Here is a 16,555-nt window from a genome sequence, read left to right on the forward strand (position 1 = left end):
CTACCTTGCATTTCATTTTATAAACCCATTTGCAACCAATGGGTACTTTGTCTTCACATAATTGGACCAATTCCCATGTCTCATTTTCAGCCAATGTTGCATATTCCTCATCCATGGCAACACAAAAATTTTCATCTATAACTGCCTCACTAAACTTTGTAGACTCTCTGTGGCCTAACATTTTAGTCATATATGCATAATGTATGGCTGAATACCCACTGTATGTCAGCCTATCAACTGGTTCTCTAACCCTTTCAGACATCCTCAACTGCAGTGCACTTTGGGCTCGCCTCTCATGAGGCGACACATACCTTCTTTGCCTTGCACCAGGTGTCATAATTGATGGTATGCCCAATTCACTATCAAGACTATCACTGCCAAGTGACTCATATCCAGATGTAAGTGGGCCAGTCACATCGTCAGACATCTTCTCTTTGCCTTTATCCAATATTCCCCTCACTGACATATCTATGTCAGTGGTGGATGCAGTAGCATGACTGCGGAGTCGTCCTGTCCAAGGACTAACAATAGATGAACCATCACCTTTCGGTCCACACTCATAGACATACTAGTTGAAGGATACTTTTCAGCATAAGTAGGGTTGGCTGGTCCATCAAAGACCACTGCATTCAGATTACCATACCATGAGGCTAGCTCATAAAAAACTACATTGCTACTGATCAGGGTTTCCCGAGTGGATGGATTATAGCATTTGTAAGCCTTTCTCTCTTGTGCATAGCCAAAAAAACACTTGTGACAGCTTTTGGATCTAACTTCTTCCTCTTTTCATCAAGCACATGTATGTAGGCAATGCAACCAAATACTTTTAGGTGACTAATGTCACCAAACAGTTTCTCATATGGAGTCAAATCAAGCCCTAGTTGCAGGTGTTTGGTTCAGCACATAAAGTGCAGTAACTACTACTTTAGTCCATTTAGCATTTGGTAGATTCTTTTCATTAAGCATTACCTTGGAAGCTTCCATAAGCACCCGATTTTTTCTCTCTGCCATTATTTTGCTGAGGTGTGTAAGTGCATGTAAGCTACCTTTTTATGCCATATTTAGCAAGGTACCTATCAAACTCTCTAGATACATATTCTCCACCTCCATCAGATCTCAAACATGAGATATAATAGCCAACTTCATTTTCAACATACTTCTTAAAGTCCTTAAAGACATCAGCACCTTGTGCTTTAGAATATACAACCATGTGTATCAGTTGATATCATCAATGAAGGATACATAATACCTAGCACCACCAAAAGGCTCATTATGGGCAGGACCCCATATATCCAAATCTATGAACTGCAAAGGTCAAGAACTGTTTCTGGCATGTCTCATGAATGGGAATCTTGCTTATTTCCCAAACTAACAAGCAGAGCATACATGTCCAAGATCAGTGTACTTGAACTTCAACAAGCCAAGTACAACCTCTTTCTGCTGCATATTTTTTAGTTTCTATACATTAACAAGACCGATCCAAGGTAAACAATTTTCCATGTCTCTTGCCTTTAGCAAATCAATTTACAACCATTGCCATATTATTCAATAAAATAACCATCACTATTGAGTCTGACTTGCAGATTCTGTTCTGCCCTCTGTCCATTGCAATCTATCCAACCATCAGTATATTCTTGGTAATAGAAGGTACATGTAGCACATCATGTAGGCTCTTCTTTCTGCCATTAGGCATGAATAACACAACCACATCTGTATTCTCAATATCATATTGTGTATCATTACAAGTACATACAAATCCATGAGACCCTGCTACTAACTCATCAAGCCATTCACCATGAGGAATCACATGATTAGATGCTTCTCAGTCTATGTACCATTTCTCATATTTGTGTTGCTTAGGAGTATTCTTTGATACATGCTACATAATAGCAAACAATCTATCTCCCTGGTCATCTTGAGAAACACTGGAAGATGCATAATTTCCATGTTGCCTACCTTTTTCCTTCATATCAGCTTGCTTTTTATAGAAATCCTTCACGATATGCCCATATCTTCCGCAATAATGACATTCTTTATCCATGTTAGACTGCTCATGTGATTGCCAAGAGCCACCTCTATCTCTAGATGATCTCCCTCTATCTCTAAAGGCTCTAGATCCTCACTGTTCTTGCATATTTGCACTATGCTAGGCATTTGGCTACTGCTGTCCATATGTGTTTCAAGTGTCTCCTCAACCCTGATAAGCTCCATAACCTCTACCACCTGTAGCTCATTGACTAGAGTAAAAGATAATGTCTCTACCCTGAGATGTGCTTAAACCTGTATTTAAGCCAAGCTTTACTTCTTCATGTAGTAGCAATGCAAGTAACTCATCCCAATTATGAGATTCTGCTCTCACAGAAATGGACATATCAAATGCCTCATACTCCTTACCTAACTTGTTCAATGTCACCGCAATCATATCATCCTCTGAAACACGAGATCCAATAGTAGCTAGATGGTTAGCTATGGTCTTTATTTCAGTCGTGTATGCTTGAATGCTCCTGCTATTCCTAGACATATTGTTGAACTGTTGCTTCAATTGTATCTTCCTTGCATGCAAGACATTACCATAATTCTTCATGAGTATATCCCAAGCATCCTTTTGGGAATAGCAACTGGTAATCTGCATAGCCATCGCATAAAAAATGCACAAAGAAAACCAATGCAATACTTTACTAGCTCTTTGCGACCACTATCAGTGAGCTCTCCATCATTCCTATGTAGGATTCCATTCAGGCAATTCATGTTCACCTTCAACCCCCCTACATAAATCCCAATAACCTGTGCCAATCAAAAATTTCTACATCCTAAACTTCCATGGAGCAAAGTTTTTATTGTCGAGCTTCTCTCTTGACAATTTGAGTGATGTTATCAGTGCCTTGAGAATTTGCCATATTTGCAACTAAGGTATTCAATGCTATATGCAATTTTTAAGTGCTTGACTCCCTGCAATTCAGGAATAGACTTTCTGCAGTTCAAGAATAGTCTTCCTGCACAGTTCAAGAATAGACTTTTTGCAATTTAGAAATAGTTTTCCTATAGTTCACGAACAGACTTTCTACAATTTAGGACCCGTTTCTTGCAGTTCAAGACCAGTTTCCTGTAATTCTTCAGGTGGAGTTTCCTAACAACCTCCTTCTTGTAAACTATATTCCAACAATGAAAAAACACAACCAACTAAGTATAAACCAAGCTCAAATTAGTTCAAAACATTTTATGGTAGTGGCAAAACATCTCAACAACAAACTATGTCCATACAAGCATCAATAGATACATAGAACTGATGTTGACAATCATTAGATTTTCCCATAGTTTTTGGCAAGCAGCCTATTATGACGAGAAACATAAACTTTGCAATAATCAAGGTATTCTCAACTCAAAAATATCCTTAAACCACCATAGACATGTTCCAGTATATTGGGGATTCAATATGTGACCAAACAAGCATCCATTTTTTTAATGTATGTGAGTAGCAGTGCCAAATACTCTTTCCATAGGTTCTTTATAGCCATTCCAATGCTATAACCAATAGTATTTTATCTACTAAAACAAGATTATTTAAACCTCAAAACAGCCCCAAAATATCTCATTCAGTTGTGCAAGAGTTGAGCTAAATGGTCAGAATTGATTTCATGCATGTCAAGTGAAGATGATAGGTATCCTTCCTGCAGACAATAACAAGTCAATACCCTGGTATAACTAGCAACAAATTAGTCCAAGCTTTGGTCTTTCAACACTCACAATATCCTAGAAAGCATCTACCACTCAAGTGGTATGATTCAAGCATTTGTCATTAGCAAATAAGCATAGCAAATAAGTATGACAAATACTTCAATCTTGTAGATATGTTGTTTCCCAATTCAGGACAACACTGACCACTTCATTGTTTCCATCCTACAAATAAGCTCCACAATTAACACTCTAATGTCATGCTCAAATACATGAGAATAAGGTTAAATACATTGTTAGGATGAAAGCCATCAATGCCCTAGAACTACATGTTGTTTACTGTAGTAATAATGAGTCTGCACAGGTGTGTGCTAAATATCTCAAAATTTGTGAAAGAATTTGAAAAAAATTTCTTCTACAAAGTTTTAGACCACGTCAAAATGGTCAAGACTATGGGGTGTTTCTCCAAAATCCATTTTTGTAGCAAGATATGCTTTTGCGAAAAAACGGGCTGCAGAGGCACAGTCGTCTTTGATGACTGTTTTTTAGATCTAATGTCTTTGATGTCAAATAGCCACTCATAGGTGCTCCATGAAGCCTTATGAATCTACCAAACAAGCCACAACAATGGTGCGCAAATCGGATGCTAGATGTGTACGTAGCGAACGCTGGAAGGTCCCCAAGAACAAAGGAACTCTACTTAAGATCAAAAAGCAACAAGGAAGATTTACACGACATGAAGAAAAAAGACAAATTGGGTACAATCTCCCACCATGACTTGTGTGAGTGCTTCACAAGGTATGTATTTATAAACTTATTCATCTCAAAGCTCAAAAATAGCCCAATTTTACAATTAGCATGCTTTGGCTTTTGTGTTTGCTTTTGTCTAAGTAAAGAATAACGAGATGTCCTCATCTCGAGATAAACTGGGGATATTGGTGGTTGAAAGTGCTTTCATCTATCCAAGTAGCATCCTCCTGGGGATAACTTTTCCACTGGACGAGGCATTCTCTCAAGGTTCTAGATCTCAGCTATCTCTCATTAACATCTAAGATCTTGTCAGGCCTTAGTTCAAGGACTCCTTGACTAGGCATTACAACTTGTTGGTCATCAAGTACATGGTTAGGATTAGGTACATACTTCTTCAATAGGCTGATATGGAATACATTATGAACCTTTAGGTTCTCAGGGAGTTGCAGTCTATAAGCATTAGGTCCTAGGCACTTAAGGATCTTGTATGGTCCACAATAGCTTCGACTTAGCTTTTTGCAATCTCCTAAGGATAGAGAACTCTTCTTTGGACGTACGCGAATGAAGACCATATCTCCTTCCTCGAAGATTCTATCTTGCAAATTCGCGTATGCCTTCTGTCTATCCTTGGCGGCTTGGATGTCCTGTCTTATTGACTTTATTTGGTCATCCATCTCTTCCAACATCTGCCTTGAAGCTTCAACCCTCAAGTTTGGATCTGAGAAGTTTAGGGGACTTTGACAGTCATGGCCATACAATGCTTGGAAAGGGGTCATCTGAATGCTTTGTTGGTAAGAAGGATTGTAGGCAAATTCAACCAAAGGCAAGTATTGAATCCACCTTTTTGGCTCACGACAGCAGTGTGCCCTAAGCATATCCTCGATAACTTCATTGACTCGCTTTGTTTGACCATTGGTTTGGGGATGGTAAGCTGTGCTAAAACAGAGTTTAGTCCCAATGGCTTCAAAGATAGCTCTCCAGAAGTGTGATGTGAAGAGAGAATCACGATCACTAACGATTCTTCTAGGTAGCCCATGTAGCTTAAATATCTCCTTGATAAACAACCTTGCAATGTCTAAAGCTTTATAGTTTGTCTTTACTGGAATAAGATGTGCAACCTTAGTCAGCATGTCAACCACAACCATAATGGAGTTGTATCCTCCCTGAGCTTGGGGTAGGCCAACAACAAATTCCATACTGGTGAATTTCCATTTCATTTGGGGAATGTCAAGTGGTTGCAATTTCCCTGGCATCATGACATTCTCGGCTTTGATACATTGACAAGATAAACACTCAGTGACGTATTTGAGAACGTCACCTTTCAGCCTCTCCCAATGGTAGCTCTTCCTAACTGGATTGAGAGTTTTGGCATAGCTAGGATGTCGTGAGAAAGGGGAATCATGAGCTTCCCACAATATCTTCTGCTTAAGTGACTGGCTTGCCGGTATACATACTCTCACTCCATAGTAGACAAGTCCACTATTGATAGAGAATTCATGATACTTAGCCTGCAGCTTTTGATCCTGATCCTTGATAGAGATTTCCCTTAGCATCTTTTGATAGGCTGGATCATGGCATGCTTCCTCTCTAGCTAACTTAAGTATTGGGTTGTTTGGCATGCTTCCTCTCTAGCTGTTGATGGATTTTGCAAGATTAGGGAATTAAGGAATGCCTTGCGACTGTGCATCGACAACTACATTCTCCTTTCCAGGTCAGTACTTGATTTCAAAGTCATACTCCTCCAGCACTTCAATCCACCGACGTTGCCTCATGTTGAGCTCGTTCTGGGTAAAGATCCACTTGAGACTCTTATGATGATCAGTCACTAGAGTAAACTTGTTACCCAATAGGTAGTGTCTCCAAAGCTTTAGAGCACGGATGACAGCTAACAATTCTAGATCATGGGTAGCATAATTCTTCTCATGGCTTTTCAGTTTCCTTGAAGAGTATGCTACACGATGACCTTCTTGCATGAGCACACAACCTAAGGCAAGCGTGCTAGCATCTGTTACTACCTCGAACTCCTTATTGAGGTCTGGAAGTTTTAGGATAGGTGTTGATACCAAACTTTGCTTCAATCTATCAAAGTTGGTTTGTTTGGGAGTTGACCATGCAATGGATGTTTGCTTCTTCAGTAAGTCCGTCAGAGGTGCTGCAATCAAAGCATAGTTTTTTATGAAGACCCTATACCATCCTGTCAATCCAAGAAAGCTGTGTATTTCTTTGACAATTATTGGTATTGGCCATTCTAGCACATCTCTGACCTTGGTTGGGTCCACCGAGATTCCTTCCGCTGATATGATGAATCCCAGATATTCAATCTGACGTTTGAAGAATGCACATTTCTTCATCTTAGCATACAGCTTATGTGACCTCATTGTCTCAAGGACAATCCGAACTTGGGTCTCACAATCTTTCTCCTATTTGGAATAGACTAAAGTGTCGTCGAAGAAGACGAGTACGAAGTCATCAAGAAATGGGCCTAAAGATATCCTGCATTAACCTGTTGAAAGTGGCAAGCACATTCGTAAGTCCGAATGACATAACTAGGAACTCAAAGTGCCCATATCTTGTGTTGAAGGCCGTCTTTGGGATATCTTCTTCCTTGATCCTTATCTGATAGTAACCAGATCTAAGGTCAATCTTGGAGAGATCTTCGCACCTTGAAGGCGATTAAGAAGCTCATCTATTCTAGGAATAGGGTGCTTGTTCTTGACAATTGATTGATTCAACCCTCTGTAATCAATACATAGTTGAAGCGTTCCATCTTTCTTTTTCTGGAAAAGTATTGGAGCTCCCCATGGTGAACTGCTAGGATGGATGTAGCCCTGATCTAGCAGTTGCTTGAGTTATTCCTTCAGCTCAATTACTTCTAGTATGGACATTCTATAAGGTCTCTTTGCAATTGGCGCAGCTCCTAGTACTAACTTGATCTCATGATCCACTTCTCTTTGAGGTGGGAGTTTTGTCAACTCTTCAGGAAATACATACGCGTATTCCTTTAGCCATGAAGGTCCTTCATTAGACTCCTGCTTCTGATCTAACTTGTTGAGCTTAATCAAGTAGACATGTAGTCCTCTTCTGACTCCCTTTATAATCCGAGATGCCTTGGCCAATTGAATTTTTGGCACTCCAGCCTCACCTTGAGTTGTGACTAAATCCCCTTCAGAGTTGTGAAAGGAAATTTGGCCCTTTCCACAATGAATGTGGGCGTCATTAGGTTTAAGCCAATCCATTCCGAGTAGACACTCATGGATGCCTAAATTCATGACTCTGAATTTGACCGAAGTCATTTTCCCTCCCAAAACGAATTTCACCTTAGCAGTTTGCCTGGTACAAGTAACCTCATGACCATTTGCCGATTCCACAAGCAAGATAGGTGCTTCTACTGTGGCTATTCCTAATCTTTTTGCACAAGCTGGTGAGATAAAGGAATGTGTACTGCCACAATCAACCAAGGTCTTGAAACTTTTACCTTGATAGTCCGACGGTGTCTGAATCACCAAGAACTGGCGATTTGGCCCTTTCTTGTGAAGAGCGGCATGGACTGTCGCCCTTTCAAACTCTGCTTCCATGGTCGGATTTTCTTCTTCTTCTTCACACATCTCCCTGTTGGCAACACAGGTGGTTCTTCCTCTGCCTCGGGTAGCGGCTCCCTGACCACAGTGAATTCCTTGGAAAGGTTCTTGGCAATGTCTCCCTCCAAGCTTGGGACATTGTCTCTTGAAATGACCGGGTTCGTTGTAGTGGAAACAACGGAGGTTTTGGCTATTGCTTTGAGTAGGGATAAATTTTTTGACATTATTAGTCCTTGCTTTCTTTCTTTGTCCCTTATTCTGACCTTGAACTCTCTTCATTTGAGGCCTAAATATTCCTCTATTCGGGTCATTATAAGACCAAGTTTTGTTTACCTCTTGTTCTAGCCTGCACCTCCTGAATTATAGGGGTAGCTCGAATGAGTGCATCCTGTAGATCCGATTGGCGCATAGATTCGAGACGGGTATTCACTGGTGGGTTTAAATCAGCACAAAATTTTGACACCTACTGTGTCATGTCTATCTGTGGTGCATACTTAAGAAGTGAGACAAATTTGGAGTAGTATGCATCAAGAGTGAGTCCCAGTTGTTTTAGCTCGTAGAACTCATTCATTTTCTGTGTGCGATACGCAGGTGGTAAGTATCTTCCCTGCACAGCTTTCTTCAGATTCTCCCAGGTAACAGATCCTTCCACGATCCCTTGATCTCTGCAGCATTGCTTCCACCAAAGCTTGGCTTCGCCAGTGAGCTTCAGCTTGGCGAGCATAGCCTGGTTGGCGAGTGTAGTACCAGCTGCTTCAAAGTAATCCTCCATGGATTCAATCCAAAATTTTAGCATCTTCTTGGACGGACCTACCTCTCTCGTCAAATTTGGATGGCTTAATCTGCTTGAGAAGAAACTTCTTCTCCTAAATTACAGTAGTACTTGATGTAGGAGGCAAATTGGGATTCTATACCTGGGGTGGTGCTTGGATAAAGGCTTCTTAATGTTATTTCTTATTAATCGTTACGATTTATATTTCATCTCCATTTCAGCTATCAACCAAGCAATCTAACCACTTAACTTTCTATCAATTCCCATGCACAATTGGATATTGATAAAAACAAGTCTTATTATATTTATATGGGCATAGCCCGAAGAGGAGCCGCCCCACAGTCGCCATATCTCATCGGTGAGTCTCCCTCTCTCCTTCTTTTGCTTGTTTAGGGTTTAAATCACTTTCTCTTTTGCTTGTCTAGGAGAGGAAATGAGAGAGAAAGAGAGGGAGAGGGAGAGGGAGGGAGAGAAAGAGAAAGAGAGAGGGAGAGAAAGAGAAAGAGAAAGAGAAAGAGAAAGAGAAAGAGAAAGAGAGGGAGAGGGAGGGGGAGGAAATGAGAGAGGGATAGAAAGAGAAAGAGAGGGAGAGGGAGAGGGAGAGGGAGAGAGAGTGCATTCTCTCTCTCTCTCTCCCTTTTGCTTTTGGAGAGTGTTAGGATATATTGTGAGAGGGAGAGGAAATGAGAGAGAAAGAGAGGGAGAGGGAGAGGGAGGGGGAGGAAATGAGAGAGGGAGAGAAAGAGAAAGAGACGTATACTCAAATGGATAGCTTTATGGAGATGTATGTCTACTCAAATGGATATCTTTTGTCTACTCAAGATGTAGTCCACCTGTGTGTGTATATATTGGAACGATAACATATCCATGATTATGGTAATGGTATGCATTTTGCTTTTTTTATGGGTACCATTACATCAACGACTCCTTAAGAGGGCTAAAAATTGGTCATACACTTTATAAAGTCTAATTAGGAGATTTAAGATGCACGATAATGGACTTATCAATAATGGTATGCAATGTGCTTTACCATGGGCCACGTACATTGGTGACTCTTTAAGATGGCTTAAAATTGGTCATATCCTTCATAATGTCCAAGTAGGGGATCTAATTGTGATATGCATAATTCCTTGTTTTTGTATTAACTTTATAGGCATAACAAATTAGTAATCATGCCAACTAGTCAACGGAAGGACTAAAAGAAAATGATTCCCTAGCTAATGGTCATTATGGCACTTCATCAAAATGAACCCAAAAGTGTTGCCATAGAAGAAGAATCCCTTAAATTGAGCATAGGATATTTTCTTCAAAGGTTATGACTATGAGTATAATTGATTGGAACAAATTTTATAACTATGGTACACACACACACCCCCACACATGCACAAACATTTTTATTATTTGATATTGTCTTTGACATGGTAACCTTGTATTACATTGTTGCATTTGATGTCTTCCAATCATTACAATAAAAGTTGATAAATTTCATAGATGGCATTAATTTTTATACATGGACCTAGGACAAAAAAACCACATTACTAAGATGCTTTTTGTTGAGATTGGTTTATTATTAGACTAAGAGATCCTCAATGATACTCATAAATTTTCTATACCATCAATGTTGATGTTGTGCTAGAAAGAATATATGAATATATGGGTAAGTGATATATGGGTAAGTGTACATAAGCATATAGAATTTACTTGACATCTTGATATCCCATAACTAGGGTATACGCTGACACATATCGCTACTTCATGATATTACTTCTCACACACACACACACACACACACATGCATACGCATGCGCATGCACACGCACATGCACACGCACACGCACACGCACACGCACACACACACACACACACACACACATGCATGCATGATTAATGCATATTATGATATATATGTAACATTTGAGGGATGAGTATGAATGTTTCCTATTGTATTTCTCTTTAATTGATGATTATTTTCTTTAGTTTATTTTATGGCCTCAATAGACCATAATAGAAACACAGAAACACTAGTTTTGCCTAAAATATTCCTACTACTGCATGTAACTTCTTGAATTGATTTACATACATATTAATCATTAATTCTTTAGGACTAATATGCAGACATAAGATATACATCATAATCATTTACAAAAGCACTGCTCACCTAAAAATTATGAATCAAAATACTCTCAGCACGATTGTTCTTGAACAAATAACTTATTATAGATAGGACAAATTTCTAGGAAACAAGAACTGAGTAGTAGAATCAAGCATCATCGACCCTATATGGGCACTGCCCTAAAGATCTTTCATTCATCATGACTGAGAAGATACATATATTGATTTCATGCACCTACATGCTTACAAGTACTAAGGTAGATGATCAAATTTGAGCCCTAACACATGGCACAACCCAATGTATTACTGGGATAGTCAGGACTCAAAACCCACTAGTATGCAATTAAGTAGTATATAGCATGAAAACTAAGTAGCATGAAGACTAATGCATAGAACATAGTTATACCTTGCTAAAGGCCTCAAGTGGATGCTATGGAGACACAGACACGGTGTCTCCGTCTCGTCGTTGAGGTAGAGCTGCGTTACCTCCATGATTTGTCACACCTGTGGGGACATCTACTCCAGTTACTCCGGCTCGCACCCCTTTGGGTGTCACTTCGAGAGAGATTACCCCCATCTGTACACCGGATGCAGAGGGGTCTCTTGGATATGCCCAGGAGCGTGGATGCAAATGGGAGAGGACCCATCTTAGGCATACTCCTAGGGGTTATGGATATCTGGTCGATAGTAGATCAGGAGCCATCATCATGAATGATAAGGGGAGGAGGGTGATGGCTCGCATGAGAGAGTTGTGCCAACAAGTTTTTCGGCACAACGTCTTCGATCATTGGAAGAACATACCGGAGGGAAGCAAGGACTACATAGTAGCATCCTTGCACGAGGAGTTTTCGGTGCGAGCCACAGTAGATAGATTCTCTACGGACTGGATGATGGATTGCATGTGTGCATACATGTCACATAGACGATCCGACGCACGTAAGGCAATCAAGAGTGGAGCTGCAAAGCCCGAGTGGTTAGATGCAGACGACTGGCGCCGATTGAGGGAGGAGGCTACATATTCTCTAGGACGTTGGAGTCAGCAGCACGAGGCGGCGAGGGCACGACTTGAGGCCGGAGTGGTCCATCATCTTGGGAGTGGCGGGACATATTTAGAGGACTTTGTAAGTTTTTCTTTTGTTTTGCTTGTTTATTTTTTTGAAATATTCTTTATACTGACAATCATATTTCTAACAGTTAGCATTTTGTTTTCTTTGTAGCACTCCATTACAAATCGCGATTCGACTGGCCTTGAGACTCGATATGCAGAGAAGCACGGTCTCACTGCATTGATCGACCGATTATATAGACACAGCGGCCCTGTAAGTCACTCATCTTTCTTGTCCGTAGTTACCATGAGATATTTGAATGCATTATTGTATGCTGGACTGATGTGTTGTTTCTTTTTCTGTAGAGTCCATTCGATGCTCCTTTGCGGCAGGACGAGCTTTCTGGGGACGAGGATGCGTAGCTCGCCCTTGGATCCCTGGAGCTCACACACCTTTATTTTTGAGTCGCCTGATCTATGTAGACATGTTCTATGTATTAGTGATATCCTGTCATGATTGTACCAATCGCTTTTTATGCGATCATGTATTTATTTCATGTATCAGTTTTATGATTGCAGTATACATTGTTTTTGTTTGCAAGCGCATTCTACACAGTAGTGCACAAACTATTTTGTATGGCTCTCATAAAGCACACAGTGCTATATGTGACAGGGCAGCTTGTTGCCCTACCACAATTTTTTTTTCCCTGTTACCATTGCTATTACGTCACAAATTTTACTACTCGCATCGCTTTTGGCGTCGCTATACACGTCGCAAACCGTCGCTATCAGCGTCGGTATTGGCGTCGCTAGACGATAGCGACGCCAATACCGACGCTGATAGCGACCGTTTGCGACGTGTATAGCGACGCCAATAGCGACACTGATAGCGACGCCAATACCGACATTTCTATGGCGTCATTAATAACGACGCTTTTTGCGAAGACGGGGGCAAATTTTGTTGTTTGTATTTTCGTTACTTTAAACGTCGGTATAAGGCCTATATCTTGTAGTGTTTACAAATTGAACAGACAAGGGTTACATTTTATTCAAGAAAATTTCACAGATAAGGATATTCATGAATAGGCCTTGAACACAAGTGATGTAGAGGAAATACATATAGTAACTTTCCAAAGCTAGAGATTTAATGTCATATAAGCCATTAGTATTAGTGTCCATAGTATGAATGGTCAAAAAATATAGGATATTTGAACCAGTTTAGCCTATTTTTGATATTATTTCTTGTAAATATCCCAAGAAGCTGTAGTAAACTTCTAAAATAGAGTATCATACAAAAAACAAGTTACTTTTCAACCCATTTTGGAGATCTCATGCAAAAAAGGGCTCCTGAATTTGTGTGGCATGCAATCGCACTTTTGAGGTAGCAAACAAAACTCTAGAGACTAGGAAAAAGAAGAATGAGTGATTCAAGAGAATTATGACTAGGCACCCTGATAGTCTTGCCCCCTTTCAAAGCCAACATAACCATTGCGATTTGTAATGGAGTGCTGCCTAAAAATTGTGATCGCAGCCCATGCAAATTCAATAGCACTTCTATTGCCATGAGATCTCATAAACTTATTGAAAAGCAACGTGCTTTTTGTAAGACATTCTATTTTAGAAGTTTACTATATCTTTTTGAATATTTACAAGAAATAATATCCAAAATATCAAAAATAGTCTAAAGTGGTCCAAAAATCTTGTATTTTTAAACCATCTATACTAAGGACACTAGCACTAATGACTTATATGACATTGACTCTTTATCCTAATAAGAAAGTCAGATGATGATGTACTCAAAGGTTTTTCACACTATGTTCGCATAGTGGCACAACACTGAGGAATTTAGAAAGGATAAGGATCCAAATGCCCAAGCCTATGATGCTTAGAAAATATAAGGACAAGGCTAACATATAACACCATATTAGAGATTTTGAAATTTTCTCAAGTCCCATTTTTAATGAATGTCTTATTTTTTAGAATGAAAGAGAGCACTATGTTTATTTTTGTCATTAAAAGCACTCTATATGTTACAAATGTGAGATCACACATCTTGGAGCCTAAGTGATGAAGTGTAAGCTACGTGGCTATTAGGAGATTTGGATTTCACTCTATCTTTTTTAGAGTACTAACAAAATGCAATGTTGTATGGTGGTGTAAACATCAAGGAGGCTTAGCTAGGATATACCTAAGAAATTTACAAGTTTGATATAAGAATACACAGGTTTGAAGGAGTGTAGAGAGAATTTAAAATACAAGAGCCTCAAACATTATATGAAGATATGTTATCATGGCCAAATTTTATAATGTTATGGAATTGAAGATATTATAATATGAGTTTCTTCTTTTAGATATAGCATAATTTAAAGTAACATGTATCATTTTCATGAACTAAGATCTTAAAATGGTAACCACTAAATGGGTGTGGTTTAATAACTTGATTTGATACCATAGTATAGTAATAAGTTTAGATAACCTATGATGTGAGGGTTTTTTTTTTTGTAAGACAATCAACACAAGTATGCAAAATAATTGCTAATTCCATTTGCAAATTTTTTAATGTATATGCATATATAAATGTCTTTTATTCAAAAGTTTCATATATCTTAACAACATGTGGACAATATGGATATTGGTTTTGGCCAAAATCAACTAGGTTAACACTTTGAATAGCTAAATGAACTTTCATATCATAAAATGAAGATCTATATATACCAAGCTAGAAGTTTATGATTTTTCCAAGACCAAAGATTTAACCTTTGACCAATGGTTTGTATTTTTGAAAAAATAAACAAATTAATTATTATTATTTTTCTAATAGTATTACACATAATTTTATTTCATTTTTTATCAAGGACACATCAATCACACCATTTAGATATCCAACCATAGATTGGTTGAAGTTACAAAGAAGAAAAAGAAGCATGTTAGATTCGTTTACTTTCTCATCATTCTACCTAAAATTTGAGCTAGAAGCTCGCATAGAACAATAAAGTAATTTAACTTGATATTTACAAATACATGCATAAGTACTAGTTAATAAACAATGTCTTAAGAAAAGAGACATTTGACCATGTGGACAAATATAACCAAGAGTAATATTATGAGCTAAAGAAAATATATATGATGATTTCTTTGAGGTAAAAACTATTCTAATAATATCATTTTTATATACCTAGTTTTTGCTAATTATAAGTATACTTGGGCTACTAACAATAGAGCATTGTAATTAGTTACTAAATTTACCTTATCATTATAATATTAAGGTGTTTACTAGTCCTAATTATTAAAAGAAAATGGTATGTATAAAGGTGTTTACTAAAAAGGCCTTCAAAATGGTATGTATAAAGGTGTTTACTAGTCCTAATTATTAAAAGGAAAATTAAATATGATACATTTGACCATGTGACCAAAACTACTATCATGTATAAGTAATACATGTCAATTTAATTAAGATAAGGTATACTCTATTTGGATAAAGTTTTTGTAGTTTCTTCTTAAGGACCAACCATTCTATTTTTGAATTAGTTATATCATATAGATATCTGAACTTATAAAATGCACTACAAGATATTGGCCTTATACCGACGTTAAAAGCGACAAAAATGTAAATAACAAAATTTGCCCTCGTCGTCGCAAAAAGCGTCGTTATTGGTGATGCCATAGAACAATCCGCATCAACGTCGGTATCAGTGTCATTATCGGCGTCTGCGACGATAATAACGACGCCAATAACGACGCAATCGGTAAATTTGCGATGCTAATAGCGACGGTAATAGGGAAAAAAAAAATTTTGTGGCAGGGCAGTGTGTGCTTTATTTGGGCCATACCAAATAGTTTCTGCACTGTGTACAATGCTTGTGCAAACAAAAACAAAGTATACTGAAATCATAACACTGATACATGAAATAAATACATGCTTGCATAATGAAAGCGATTGGTACAATCATAACAAGATATCACAAATACATAGAAAATGTCTACACAGATCAGGCGACCAAAAAAGAAAGGTGTGTGAGCTCTAGGGATCCAAGGGCGAGCTACATATCCTCACTATCAAAAAGCTCGTCCCGCTGCAAAGGAGCATCGAACGGACTCTTCAAAAAAAGAAACAATAATACATCAGTCCACCAAACAATAATGCATTCTAATTAAACATGGTAACTGGACAAGAAAGATTAGTGACTTATAGGGCCACTGCGTCTATACAATAAGTTGATCAATGCAGTGAGACCGTGCCTCTCTGCATATCAAGTCTCAAGGCCGGTCGGATCGCGATTTGTAATGGAGTGCTACAAAGAAAACAAAATACTAACTGTTAGAAACATGATTGTCAGTACAAAGGATATTGCAAAAAAAAAAAGCAAAACAAAAGAAAAACATACAAAGTTCTCTAAATATGTCCTGTGGCCACCACTCCCAAGATAATGAACCACTCCGGCCTCAAGTCGTGCCCTCGCCGTCTCGCGCTACTGACTCCAACGTCTTGGAGAATCTGTAGCCTCCTCCCTCAGTCGGTGCCAGTCGCTCGCATCTAACCACTCAGCTTTGCAGTCCCACTCTTGAGTGTCTTGCGTGCGTCCGATCGTCTGTGTGACATATATGCACGCATGCAATCCATCATCT

This window comes from Lygodium microphyllum, chromosome 20 (genome assembly GCF_053477565.2).
Source record: "Lygodium microphyllum isolate KBCC chromosome 20, Lygodium_microphyllum_v1.1.10, whole genome shotgun sequence".
In the NCBI taxonomy this organism is placed as follows: Eukaryota; Viridiplantae; Streptophyta; class Polypodiopsida; order Schizaeales; family Lygodiaceae; genus Lygodium; species Lygodium microphyllum.